Source organism: Falco naumanni, chromosome 11 (assembly GCF_017639655.2).
Source record: "Falco naumanni isolate bFalNau1 chromosome 11, bFalNau1.pat, whole genome shotgun sequence".
Taxonomy (NCBI): Eukaryota; Metazoa; Chordata; class Aves; order Falconiformes; family Falconidae; genus Falco; species Falco naumanni.
Window position 1 is genome coordinate 13,539,260 of NC_054064.1, and position 15,167 is coordinate 13,554,426.

Below are 15,167 nucleotides of genomic sequence, written 5' to 3' on the forward strand. Positions count from 1 at the left end.
AATGCATTTAGAATAGGAAAAGAGGAAATGTAAAACTACCTTTGAGTACCAAAGATTTTCAGTCTTTGTTAATGAAAGAGGAAACAAGGCAGGAGACAAGAAGAAAGGACAGGGGAGAAAAGAGGAAAAGAATGGGTTTATGTTATAATAAATAAACTTTTAGACACAATAATTTAAGCTGATAGCTGTTGAATTTAAATACAGGCAGATACATTATTTGGAGCCAAATTATATGGTGGAATGGAATGGTGAAATACATATCAAAAGCAATGCTCAAAGACAGAAAAATCAATTCCCCTATAAGGATAGGCCTATTATTTAGAAAACTTTCTTTAAAAAACCCAGAAAGAATATAACATTTTTAAATTGCTGGATAATAAAAATCAACATTTCAGTACATAAAATACAGCACTTTACAAAATGTAACCATCTCAAAGCTCAATCTTGATTGTAATCTAGTCTTGAAATCTGTAACCAAGCTGTTCCTTTTCTCACTTCATGGATACAAAAATATTTAATTTGTGAGCCATAGTTTATGTTATTGTAAGGGTGCTAAGAAGCTTTTTCAAGTCGGACTTTCCTACGAAAGATACCACAGGAAAAGTAAATTCCATCAGTCCTGTAATTAGACTTGAAGTAGGTTGTAAAAGATTAAATAACTCTAATAAAGCAGTTTTACCTCTTAGCAGACTGAAGACTATTTCTTTGAAATAGATTTTAGAGAAAATGACCTTGTTTTTACCAGGTATTCTCTTTATTCAAATTTACCACAGCTGCTGTGCTTGTTCAGCAATGTCAGCGGAGCTGAACCAGAGATAATGGTAGGCAATGGAAAGGGAAGACTGACTGTGCCAGATAGTGCTCAGCTGCTCACACAACCACAACTGCAGGACATAAGCTGCAGGACACAAAAGTGTCTTCTATGAACAATGAGAAGTCTCAAATGCAAATGAAATCTCTCTGATTATTTAGCATTCCAACTAATAACCATGCAAAGAGTAGTAATATTAGCTTCCAGAAATAATCTCTTTGCAACCATATGAGAAAGTAACAGTGGCAAAATGTATCTATTTCAGCACAACTTTAAGTGCCGTACTATTTATCCCAGCTCATTCAACTCCTTCATTCCTCAACAAAGTTGAAGTATAAGAGTTGAAGAAAGTGCATCTTCAAAATACCATGGTGCTTTCAAATACTGAGTGGTTAAAATGACAGCTTTATAACAAAGACTGGGAAACAGTGGCAATATAGAACTTCCAAACCTGGGAAAAAGCTGTCAGGAAACCATAGACAGAGCTGTCATAATGAAGGGATGTGCAAGTATCTGCTTACCCTGGGTCTGAACTGGCATATTGTGCCCTATTTGAAGCAGCACACTTGAAGATAGATAGATAGATAGACAGACAGATAGATATAGGATCCAAAATAAAATGCAAAGATCATCACAGGGCAAGCTGGATGATGACACAATCATTAGGAAAAATGTAAAAAACAAAGACACAGGTGAACCAATATGAAATCATCTGCATCTCAACAAAAGGTCTTACATCTAGGAATCACAGAATAAATGCCAGGTGATGAGAGGAACTACTTATTCTGGAAAGCAGAGATTTTTAAAAGAATTTGGGGTTTATGATGAATAATCAGCTGTATTAAACATCATGGCCTCTGCCAAACGGACTAACACAGCTCTAGTATCTGCAAAGAAGAGGCTCTCACACAGGACGAGGCAGGTTTTACTCCTCTATTACAAGCAGCAGCAGCATGTACATACATCAGAAGAAGTATATGTGAGAGAAAAGGGGTGTGGAGATGAGAATTTATCACATGGCTTCTGTCTCTAAAAAGGGCCAGTCCAAAAGCGCACTTTCTCACAATCTAATTTTCTTTTATTTTATAGATGGCAACAGGAGAGTATGTAGAGATCTGTATTCAGAGTTGGTTCTAGTCCAATTAACAATAAATCGATATAGTACAGCAAAGTATAGTCTTGCTGTATATAAAACCCTACTGTATGTTCTTCAAAAAGGCACACAAGGGAAGGAATAAAATTGCTTCATGAAGCAGAAAGATTCAAAAACTTAACTACTAGCTACAAGTAATCATTCCTGGATTTTCAAATACAAGGTCAAATCCTAATTTAGCCTTGCATCTTCTTCATAAACTCTTACTTTCTATGAGTTCCAACTCTTCTCTAGTAAAACACAAAACTGGAAAGCTCTGGACTAATGTCAGTACCATGACACTCCAATTTGCCAGAAAAGCAAAAGATTTACAAATGATAACAAGAAGCCACAGAGTGCTGGTACTAGTTCTCTATGGAAGCATAACTAGTTCTTCAAGGGAGGCAAAGCAGGGTGCCCTGTTCCTGCTTTTATTAAGATCCTTCAGGAGCTCCATTTGCATGCTAGTTGCCAACTTCAGAGTCAAATGTATTTGGGTTTCCTCTCCACATCAAATTAGCAATCTTTCCTCATCATCCCACACACAGTGAAGCATAGGTACATCTAGCAGCTTATTTATTTACTGTATTTTGAGATATCTACAAGGTTCTTTCAGTATCCACATTCTCTTCTTGTAGCACAGTACAGCTACAATCTTTGGTCTTTACTGCAATACTGGAGTTATTACAGAGAGTTGGTTCAGATCATACAGCATAAGTATCCTTTGAGCCTTTTTAGACTGGTCCTCAAATTGTGCCTATGTCTACAATTTTGAGCACTGGAATTGACATTCTCTTCAAACACTCTCACTTCCAGTCCTGTGTTCCTTTCAAATACAAAGAAAAAAATGAATACAGTAAAAACAGTGATGTACGATTTTCTCACATCCATCTTCTACTGTTTTAGTCACATTACATCTATGATTTTATTTCTTCCTTTCAAAGCTCAGGAATTATTTCAATATTTGTAAGTGATGATGGGAAGAAAGTAGGAATTTGAAACAATTTGCACCCCAAAAAGTTTTCCCAGTTGAGATGATCAATAGTTAATATTTAAATTATAGAAAAGGTGTATTGCAATACAAACTAAACATTCAATACAGAATTAAGTTCACAATAAAATTGTGAGAAACACAGAAGTAAAAAAAAAATCAAAACAAGAGGAACAGAACAGTATTTAATTTAAAATAAAACATCCTTAGTATTTATCCAATGATTTTTCAAGCTCAGATACAACTGTTCTGCCATGTATATTGTAGTTTAGAAGTCTGGTATATTAGAGGTCAAATGAGAAGGAAGACACTGAAGTACAGGCACCACAGTCAGTTGCTGTGACTAGAAACTGCCAGAGACAGAAACTCAGAAATACTTGGACAAAGAAAATGAAGCAGGGACATACAGCAGGTGCACGGACTGAGAAACGCAGGGATGACTGACAGACTTTATATATTACAGTATATACAGTAATTGCCTAGGGTGACCTCAGTTATTCCTAAACCCCACAACATTGTTCCTACAGGCAAATAAGCTGCACAGTGGTATGCATCTTGTGGAGGTCACTGCAAAGCATATAGTGCCCCAGTCTTGCATAAGCTGAGGATCGACCTTTTCCCTAACAGCTGCATTGCTGCAGAGCTAGTACAGAGAATGCTCCTCAAGCAGACAACCCTGGCCTCGGGCCTGGTTTTGTTTGTATTCAAGCTGTCATTGTAAATGACTCAACAAGGATCCAGAGAGATGGTGGGATGGGAAACCAAAGCAGACAAGAAACCTGGAACCGAACAAAAACTAGAACTCAGGCTCTAACAAATGGAAGAAATGTGGTTAGCCAGGAATACCGAGCCCAAGAATGGACTCGGCTTAGGCAGCGGTCAAGGAAAGAGAAAAAAATCTAGGGGATGACTGTAATTCTGCAACAACAGATTACACCTGTGGATAAAGCTCATACATAAGAACGTGCAAGTCACTTAAAACAGACCATCACGTGGCTAATAGTTGCATGCTTTGTACATTCTGGGTATCTAAACGCCCTGTCTTGAGAGCTGCAGAAGTACCAAATTCCCACAGCTGCAACTGAAATGAGTTATGCTTCAAGCATACTAAGTGATCATATAATAAGAATTCTGAAAACACTCTAGACATTCAAGTTAGGCACCTACAATGAGTGCAAATCTTTTACTTTCAAATTTCTGGACTCTCAATTTGTATTTTTACAAAAATGTGGTTAACAGTGCTACCCTACTCTGCAAGCACTTAATGGAAATGTATGTATTTTTTAAAGCACTCATTATTTAGTTATGAACATCATTTAGAAGCTCATAAATAAATTCCTAATAAAAAATGCCATATTTAAGTAGTGTACACTTAGGTATCTGGGGGAAAAAGAGATGCCAGACATATTAGAGAAAATATTACATATTGCAATACTCAGTGAGTACTCTCCATCTTGCACCTTGAACAAGGAATGTGCTCTGCAGCTGGATAAAGGAGCATGATGAGCAGGTATATCAAACAATCTTATAGTTCAGGTAATGCTGCTTTTGTTAAGTTGGTCAGGTAGCAATACTGACATTTTCCAACTTCTGAATACTAAATTGTAGTCTTAGTCTTCTTTTAATGTAATTTCTGAGGTGTCTGCACAAACCATTCGTATTACACAGTGCTTCTTCCTCATGATAAACACTACACCAGTCACTCCAAGAAAGGGTCTCTTCCCATCCATCTCTGACACACAAAGGTATACCTCTCCAATGCACTTCTAACCTCCACCATTTCCCATGATAACTTCTGATTTTAAAAACTAATGTATTCAAGGAGACACTGCCAATAGAAATGATGATTCAGAATGCTGAATAACAAGAAACACAAACCTTTCCTGGAAGAGAAAATCAGGCACGCTACTATGCATGATACTATACTTCTGGAGGGACTGGGAAGCTTTTTATTAATCTGTTACACTGTAGGAATAAAAATCTAATGAATTATGCATTTCTGAATGGATCATAACAGGCAATGAATCAAATGCCTTGCTGCTTTTTGTATCTTGAATTGTTACGAATTAGTGGGGTTAGATATCCACTTAGAAAGATAGAAGCTGTTTTGCATCAATGAACTCTCTGCAGAGAAAAAAATATACAAAGGACTATACAAGCCACACTAAACAAAACAAACTGAAAAAAACAGCCCACCGTACATGTTTATTATGTGAAGATATATATTAATGCAATTTCCCACAAAAGAAATTTTCTATCTTACACACAACTCTATGCAAACATTCCTTATGAAGAAAGTGGTGCAAGTCTGCACAAAAGCAGAACTGAGAAGCAAAAAACCACACAGCAGTTACATATATTGATACGGCATTGGTTCTTCCATGTAAGACTGAATTAGCGCAGCTTTAAAGAAGTTTTAAATTTCCAACCACACCGTGAATTAGAAATGTTAAAGAATACCAATGACAGAAGTAAATGGAAGCAGGGTAATTTCTGTTAGCAGGTAAAATTTTAGAAATGGCTGCATAATCAGTAGTCAGTATCAGGAGCATTAGTGTATCGTAGTATTAATATTAATATCAGAAGTCACATCAGTAGCAGAACATTAGTTTATAGTAGCAGACAACCTCAGTCAGATCAGTAGTATTTTCATCACGGGTGAATTTCAACTTGAACTACCAATGGCAACCAACCTAAAGGACTGAATTGAACTCAGATTCTGCAACATAATATTTGTAAAGTAAACGGTTTTCAGCACTTGCTCACATCTACTTAAATCAATGTACAGGCTGCTATTTGCTTCTTGCCCTTCAGCTGACCTCTTAGGTGTAATTGTGATCACTCTAATCAACAACAACATAAAAAGTACTTTCAACACCTTAGTATGCATTTGCGGACATCAGGCAGAGAGCTTAGCTAGCAAGAACACAGTATGGTCCTTTAAGAACAAATGTTGAAACACAGAAATGATGAAACAGTTTTAATTTTAAAAAAATTAATACTAAATGATAAAAAAAAGACCAGAAATAATACAGCTTACTTCATTATTTAAACCCTTTCTCTTGCATTCAGTGTAGCGATCATACATTGGGAACTGAATTTCTTCTGCAAGATCATTAAAAAAAAACTGAATATTGGACTGAAGATGATCAAGACTTTAGTCAAGAACTACTCGCATTGTATACCAGATGCATTTTCATAAGAATTAAAGTTCATGAATCAAAAGTAAAAATGTATTTAACACTACTAGGAAAACCAGACATTAATTCATATGAGATCTCAGCATTTAATTGTGCATTTGGACAACGGATACTTAGGGAAAAGGGGACAGTCGCGCTACCTAATTTTATGTACTTAGATTAGGCACACAATTTAGCAGACTAGCCTCCAAATTTCATGTACATATTTATCCAATACAAAAATGCTCCCACAGTGGATTATAAAAAAAATAATCTGATTAGCACAGATTTTATTCCTTATGCTGATTTCCACAAGTCTGCCTTTAATACAGCCAGCTTCTGATTACCCACTATAGAGACTCTAAATCATCCATGCAGACGTTTGGATTCCTTAAGTGACATTACACCATATTGCTCCCTAAAGTCCTGTGCAGGTTACTCTTTCCATCAGTAGGCTTTTTTTCTATCTATCAGCTGCTGTATAGCTGGTCTGCTTGAAGTCTGACTAGAAACTGAACTTGTATTTACTGCCTTGAGCATAGTTCATGGACAGAAAGCAGAAAACAGTGCTATGAGGTCTACTGTGTGAGTCACTGTTAGGTAGAAAATGAACAGAATTAATAATGATTGGCCTTCAGGGGCATGTATAGCTAAAAATCAACTATAGTGGCAGCTTGAGTAACTTTTATAGCTAATTGTTTAAAGTGCTGAAAGACACTGATAAGTTTTGACCATGGGAACACACTTTGAACACGTTGGATGATGTGAATACCTTTTTCTTACTCATCCTTTGCAAAAATAAGAATATTGTCATTGCAGGAAGATTCTTACAAGGACTCATAAAATACAAAGTTTTCATTATAGAGAGCAATCAAAGATGCCTTCTGTCTCCAACATCAAGCATTTCAGAGTCATTATGAGAACAAACAATATCCTGTAGAAAAGGCAGCTAGTGTGTTAATCACACCACCTCCCTCGCTCAGTGAGGCATTGTTGTGACTTGCTGGAATAATTGTGTTGAGGGAAGAGCACCTGAACTCAAAAGCCATTGTTTAGTTGAAGAGGTGGCAGCTGGTACATGGTAACTAGGTAACTAAGAACGCAAGAATGTTGATTTCAATGATTCCGTATTTTTTAGTAACATAAAACGTACTGCTTTAAAGCAAACTGTCACTGTAATCTCTTCCTTATTTCAACCTAAAAATGTTGCTACCTGAATCACTTCTGTTTAGTCATTATTTTTACATTCTCATTATACGTCTACTTACAATATGCTTCAGATGCATTTCCTTGCAGACAAGCAGAACAACTGTGTAATTTTTCTCGTAAGATATACTCAAATCACTTTTAAGCTTCTCAAAAATTTATCTTAGAGCTGTCTGTATCTGGACCTCCAATAAAAATTGGTCTTACACTTTGGGGAATAATTTTAATTATGATAAGGTTCTTTAATTTTTCCAGTATGTTCCTACTTTGCTTGGGAACTTCTTTTTTCTGCACAAGAAGAGAGACGGGGATGAAAGGAGCAACATGATTATATTTAAATAATTACTTGTATAAAATACTGTTAATGTTTATGGAATAATGACAAAGGGGATTTTCTGAACAATGAAGTTACTCAATTAAAAATAAGTTAATACGCTGGATTAGCAAGGTATTGGGAAAAGACTGAAGCAGTTACCTGGCAATTGATCGAGGAGCCTTGTCTTATAGAACAATACTGGCATAAAAATAGCTCATAAATCTGAAAGGCTGATTACCAAAACTGTTGCGGGAGCTTTATTTTTTAGAAGAATATTGAATTAATGAGAAATAATACAAAGGGGGAGTTTAATTATTCTGAATAGTATAATTTTCTACCCTAGCCTCTCAGGACGGGTATGATTATGTAGGCCACACATCTAAAATGACTTTTATGCATATTTCATTAAAATCCACATCTTTTCATGAAGGACAGTAAGCAACAAGCCCTCTTCAGATAGTACTCTCTCTGTAGTGCCTTAAATGAAAGCTATTTCCTTTGTGCTTATGGAGCTGTTAAGATGAGCAGTCAATAAATACAAAACCAGGCATATCTTATTCTTAGGTTATTGTTTTCACTTAATAATAAGTTGTTCTCTTCTCACTCTCTCCAAACTCCCACCATCATTTGGAATGTACAGCAATTAGACATTGGCTAGGATTCCTAGTCTGCTTGTACTTCTGGAAGGTTACTATCAACCAGATGAGAATACTAGATAAGCATTTTCCTGTTCATCAGAACAATGAGATTTTTGATTCTGAGTTGATTTGTAAGATTTTCAATGAGATTTTACAAATGCAAATGAAACTAAAGAACATCAGTAATGAAACCGTTGATCAAAGATGAATTTTCTTAGTCGGCACCCACTTTTGCTGTTTTGAGACAGGAAACATTTTTACATGCCATTGTAGTATTTTTCTGCTTTAATTTTTAACTGGATTACAAGGGTTTTTTCCACTGAAATAAAACATTCCTCACCAGATTTACACATGTAAATGCTTTCAGTGAAATACGTGCACAGTCTTTTAATCACTGTTGTCACCTTTTCTTAGCTGCAAGACTAAGATTTAGCATATGCCACATGCTTACAAGAAATGGTGGAAATGTTTGGTCCATTAAGCATCAGAAAGACTAACCACAATTTAAATGGTCATTTTCTGCTTAATCTTAACAAGCTAATGCGCATAGTGCAGGATCAGAGGGTTTATCAGGTACTGTCATACATAATACTACAACCTGGGTCTCTCACCTTAGTAACTGAATGTGTATAAAGTCCTAGTTTATCCAATGTATTCTACTGGTGAACTTCAGCACACGTCTTCAGAACCGAAGGTCTATGTTTTGACTTACTATACTACCGTGTCCACTTAGAGCATTGAATAATTGCTTGTAATGTTTAAGTTTAGGAGAAATAAGCGCCTGGATATTCCTGTACTCCTGCTTTCATATACACTCAAGCCTCAATATAAATAACAATAAAGATAAAACTGTGTTCTCGTTAAATTATGAAGACACAATTTCAATCACATTTTGGTATATGTCTTGACTGTGGTACTCTTTGGTCTGAAGTATTCTTCCAGACTTCAAATACCATTAAAAGAAATTCCGTGGCTATTTCAATAGTTGAAATATTTTAATTTTCAATAAGCACTAGTTTAAAGAAAGAGTAGATATGTTTAAATTGTTAACCAGACATGAGGCAAGAAGGACAACATGCAAGGGATACCGTTTAGCTAAGCAGAAACATTCATTATTAATTCATCAGGGAACTACTCAGCACTGCCTCATACAGCATGGATCATGGTTTATTACTTGATTGTTTCCCTTGGTCAGAGAATAGTCATCAGTCCCTTTACCCACTGCTGAGACTGCACAGCCCTCCCCTTGCAACTTTTTACCCAATTCTCTCCTCAGTGTACTGACTCTACTTATCTTCTTTAATGCCACTGTGCTCTGGTGGCTTATTAAGGCTCCAGATCCCTTTCGACCGAACTGTGCCAGCCATCTGTTAACCTGATGAACTGTGGCATTCTGAACTATGTTCTCACCAGACAAGACAGTGCTTTGGTTGGTGTGAAGCGCCAGCCTGCACTAACTGGACATGAGGGGGAAAAGCTTCCTGTTCCTCAGAGAAGCTAACACAATTGAAGCTGACAAAAAAACCCCAGACGCATACTAAATCAAAAGGAGGAAAGGTGGAAGCCACAGTCTTATTGTGGGATAGACCTCAAGGTAGGGCATGAACAGGTTTCGTACACACCCCGTCTTGTTTGCAGACACTTACTGCCTATGTCATCAATGTTATTCTGCTTCCCTACCAAATCCTGCCAACTCATAGAAGAAGGACAGAGAAAACATTCCTTATCTACCATTTACGTCAAGGACCTTCATATTCTTCTTACTACAGGTGCATGCTAAAATCTTCACACATCTGAAAGTGTAAGAGCCCCTGGGACTGGTTCACAAGCAAGAGGTGACATCTTCCAAAGGATTCTGGCATCCTCCCACAAGAATAAACAGGGCAAGAATAGGTAGGGTCTACAGTTGGATCTAATATAACCAAGTGATACTGGAGTCACCACTCCTCCTGACCCATTTTTTCCCATAGGGATTCATATTACTTAGCAGATCCCATACCAGCATAGCCCTGCAGTGATTCATACACAACACAGTTGGAACAGGTAAGAAACATGAACTGCTTCAGAGATGCAAGTGATTCATGAGCTAAAGCTTGGCTCCCCTAGAGCCATTAAACATCTACAAGAAAGTGAAAAATTATACGGATTTTCACACATCTGCTAACACAAAGACCCTAATGCTATGTGCTTAAACTCATGGATACCTTCTGTGCTTAACTCTCCATTTTGCTTGTGGTGCTTCCTTTGGCTTAGTTTTCATATGCTGTCTGTATTTAGGGTATTTAATCTGGCACAGAAATTACTTCTAGTCTGCACAAGACCATATGCCACACTTACAAAGCAGAGCAAATACAAATAAGGAGCTTTCATTTAATCTTTTATTTAATTTGCAATGATCTGGAGCACTGTGATCTGAAGGAATACCTAACCAACATATAAAATCAGAAAAAACATGCAGAGAGCACATCTGCTACATCAGCTAGATTGTGCCTGACTTCACCCACATAGAAATTGTGACTGAACATGATATGGGTAGCTTATCACAGGGCTCATAGGGAATTAACATTTTTCCAGCAATTACTTCTCTAAAATGAATAGAAGAAACAAAATGATATCCAGGATCTGTGCACCCCACTGTTTTTAACTGGCAAAAAGTATCCCCAAGTTCTTAGGTAGACTCAGTCTTAATGTTCCCAAAATATTAACTTGAAAGCTGTTAGTCTGAGTTTAGGAGAGAAACCAGAAGACAAAACTGCACTAGCTTTTATATACACAATTAAAAATTGAGAGGTAAAATCACTAGCTTGGCACCACAGGTAAAAAGTAAGAACTGAGTAAACTTTGCATGACCCAAGTAGACATGGGTAAATTCCATCTACTTATACTATTCTTTGTTACACCTTACAGAGGTTCCATCCAGTTTAGCTTATACGTATTTTCCGACACTACTTTATGACAGTAATACAGTGGGTGTGCTTTTGTGCAGAGCAACTGCTTGTTCAAGACACCTTCTCAAACAGCATTTGTACCATAAGAGACTGTCTTTGTTAAATTCTGACTGTGACTCAGATGGTGAGACATAACTGGACAATAAAGCATCAACACTGGAATATTTTCCAGTATAAGATATACTTAACCACCACCTGAGGAATTAAAGCTCTAATTTTTAAGATTAATATAGATTATTCAAGGAGCAGGAAGCAACAACCATAGCCTTAAGGGGTTGTTTTCTTCTGCCTGAAAGTGCCATTAAACATTTCTAAGGCTCTGTGTTACTTACACAATAGATACAACTCTCTTAGCCATTTATGAATGTTGTATATTCTTTTACACTGAATGGCAATGACTTAAATGTCAGCAATAGGTTTATGCATACAAGAAAATCAAGACTCCTGGGATACAAAGTAATGATGGGTAACTTTAAAAAGGTTCCTAAATTTCAAGCCACCTCACTGTCTGTAATTATTAAATGCCTTATCTGTAAAAAAGAACTATGCCTATAGAAGAGTGTTATATCACAATACAGCAAGTCCTTGCTGATTAAGATAAATAATATCATAAATACAGTGCTATGGGAGTATTTTTGCATTTTCAGTTTTAGGTATTGAAACTCAAAATGTATAACTTTATTCAAAATACTACAAATGCAGTAAAGCATGTGGGTTTAGGATGTGCTTAAGGTGGGGGCTTTTTAGCCTAAGCAGGTAATGAGTAGTTAAGAAAATCTGAAGTAATTGTTTTGGATTTGTTTTGTTTTCTGTATTGTTTTGTCACTCAACATTTTTTAGTCACTTTTCCTCTTTTTCATACCCCTGTTCACAGTTCCTCCCCTTCTTTTACCTTCATTCCCCTTCCAGTGCTACATGTATAATTAATAAATTCCTGCGGTGTGAACATTTTCTAAGCTACCACTCCAAACTTCTAAAAAAAAAAAAATCTGTAACTGACCAGGTCAGAAAATATCAGGACCAATGTGAAAGATTTCCTTCTAAGTGATGTTCTCTTAATTACCAAACAAACACTATTTTTCCTCACAAAGATTGAAAACTGTTTACCAAACACATGAAAATGGTTCAGTTTAGTCTTCTCTGTGTACATAAGCTCTATACATACAAAAATAAGTTAACATAAACAGCTTCATATACAACTTTTCAACCAACTTAACTGTGTATTATTCTGAAGAGTGCAGTTTGAAGCTCTGAAATACAAATAGCAAAGTTTTACATAAGTATTTCTCATATCTTCTTTTACTAGTCTGGATAGCTGTGCCATCCTTACAAGTCTTTGTTGTCTTACGCAAAGCTTCTTGAGAAAGCACCTCCTGCTTGTATCTGATATTTGTCTTATATGAATGCCTTTGATTCTGCTTTGATCTTCTTGTTTCAGCCAGTCTCACAGAATGAGAGACTCAAGTCACATTAAAATGCTTAGCATGTTTTTAAAAGCTATCATTTAAAACTTCGGAAAAAGCGAGACTATTAAAAAACTACTTTTAGCAGGATTTCTGTAGAGCTTTGATTAAAAGAGGTAGCTTTAATTTTTAGAGTAATATCAATATATTTAAAATAATTATTTTTTAAGTCTATTTAGGCAAAACATTTTCTCAGTTTAGAAGGCTGAATAATAAAATCAAAAGCTTCTAGTTCAGCATTTTCAAACCATCAAAACATGCAGAATGCATGTTAATTTCATTTAGGTGGACACAGTCCACTGTGAAATTACATTTTAGAACACAGCTAACCACATTCTTAGAGAATCTGACAGAGTAAGGGAACAATGTCCATGCGCTAGCTGTCAGGCTGCTGTTTCAGAGGTAACGTTACTCTTCTGACGCATTACTCAAAAGTGTCTGGACACAAGTGGTAACTACATGTCTATAAGGTAAAATGCAAAATATAAAAGTACTATTGCCCTAGACAGTGCCAGTAACCTATAATTTGAGTGTAAGCATCTCAGCACAGCCCAGTGATAGCTGTAATGGAATCAAACTGAAATCTTGTAGCAGTCCGAACTGTCGGTTTTCTTGGCTGAATGAATTAACCAAAACTAATGTTTGAAGTCTGTCTGTGAAAAGAATTTATGACTTCCTAGTCTACAGGTAATTGTTTTTCTTTCTTCAAATTGATCTTCTAATGTTACATTAATGTTCTGAGCTGTGGTTTTACATTAGCATTTATTTTCTAACAAGCTCAAACATGGGAAAGCAAATGTTTGCCTTTAAACACAAATAAAAGAAAAATAGAAGTTATTATGTGAATAAAGCTTTCCTTTCTCTCCAGTCGTCTTTAATCAGTTAAGAAACTAATACGCTTGTAGAAAGACAGGAACACTGATTTGTATTATCTAAATCCTGTCAAATGTGTTATAATATTCTGTTCTTGACTTTTACAGAAGATCCACCTGAACTCACACTCCATGTTAACTGCAGAAATCAGTTAGCTGGGGAAAAAAACCCAACCAGTCTATCCTATATTACAGGAGTTACGTTCCCAAAGGATAGGTGTAGAAGGGAAGCCTCCACAATATGAAACACAGAATGGAAACCCAATGTGATTTTTTTAGGACTGTGCTGGTTGTACTGGAGGATAGCAAGACAGTAGAGGCCTTATTAGTAAGAGTCTGGCAGTAACATCAGCATCTCTTGGAATGTTTCGAATACTCATTCAGGTCAGATCAAAGATCTGTTTCACTCTAGAAGTTAACTAGTAAAAAAATAATATTTAATGCACATATATTTTTAGTGTGTGCACAGATGGACACCACCAGTTCTGTATGACATCTCAAGAGCCTTAACTGTTAATAAGATACACTCACAAGGCATCATTGTTGATTTCAAATCCTAGCTGAAGGTTATACACATCCCTTCGAGAAGTTCCTCTTTTCTCCATTACAAAAGCATAAAGTGTAAAGCAGTCCCATATTACATCGGCTTCACCAAACTGGCAAATATTTTAATAAGACAACAAATAAAGCTTCAGAATAAAAAATCATAATAATAAAGTAAAACCTTACAATATTTGTATAGCAGTGTTCACAAAAATATGGCTGAAGAAATTCTCCTGCTGTTTATTTAAATGACCTGTACATCTGCTAGATAAGGAGAGATTTGAATCAATAGCAAATTACTTGAGCCACTGCACTGCCAAATTGGAACCAAGAGTGACCAAGTGGGAAAGTACATTATAGTTGCAAATATCTTCTGCATCCATACTTAACACAAAGAATCTGCAAGATGCAGGTGACTGCCAACACAAAGATGCAAGGCAGTTCACGGCATAGCAAAAAAAATTTCTAATTCCATTCTTACAATACATTCAGCTCTAGATACAGTGCAAATTTCCAATATTCAGCAACAATCAAAAGTCTATCACATTTTTCACCCATGTTCACCTTAAGAGCCCTGGCCAAAATTCAGCATAACTGGAAAATTCAGATCACATTCTAGATTTTGTCTTCAGTGCCCTGTTATTCCTGTTGCTGCAAGTATGATAAGAACACTACAATGGAAAACACCATACACACAATCTCCTATGTAGATTGGAAAATTGAGGGGGTTTTCTACGTGACATGGCAATTTGGCACATATAGCTATCACACGCCTTCATTGCTCATATTCAGGGGTCTGATAAAATGGCATCTACACCACACCTCATCTGCTATTACACAATCACACACAAACATTTCCTTGGTCATGGCTTGCTTTTTTTTGGTTTGGTTTTTTTTTGGACGGCCTTTCATGACCTAATCCCCAGGCCCTGGGTCTACTCAGATATGCATGTATGGAAATATTAAACCTGTGCTTTAATGTTTTAGAAAACAGAGTCCTGAACTGCATTCTACTGGTTTTATATGTTTACCTTCTTCCAACACAGTTGTATTTTAGGAAGAAAGCAA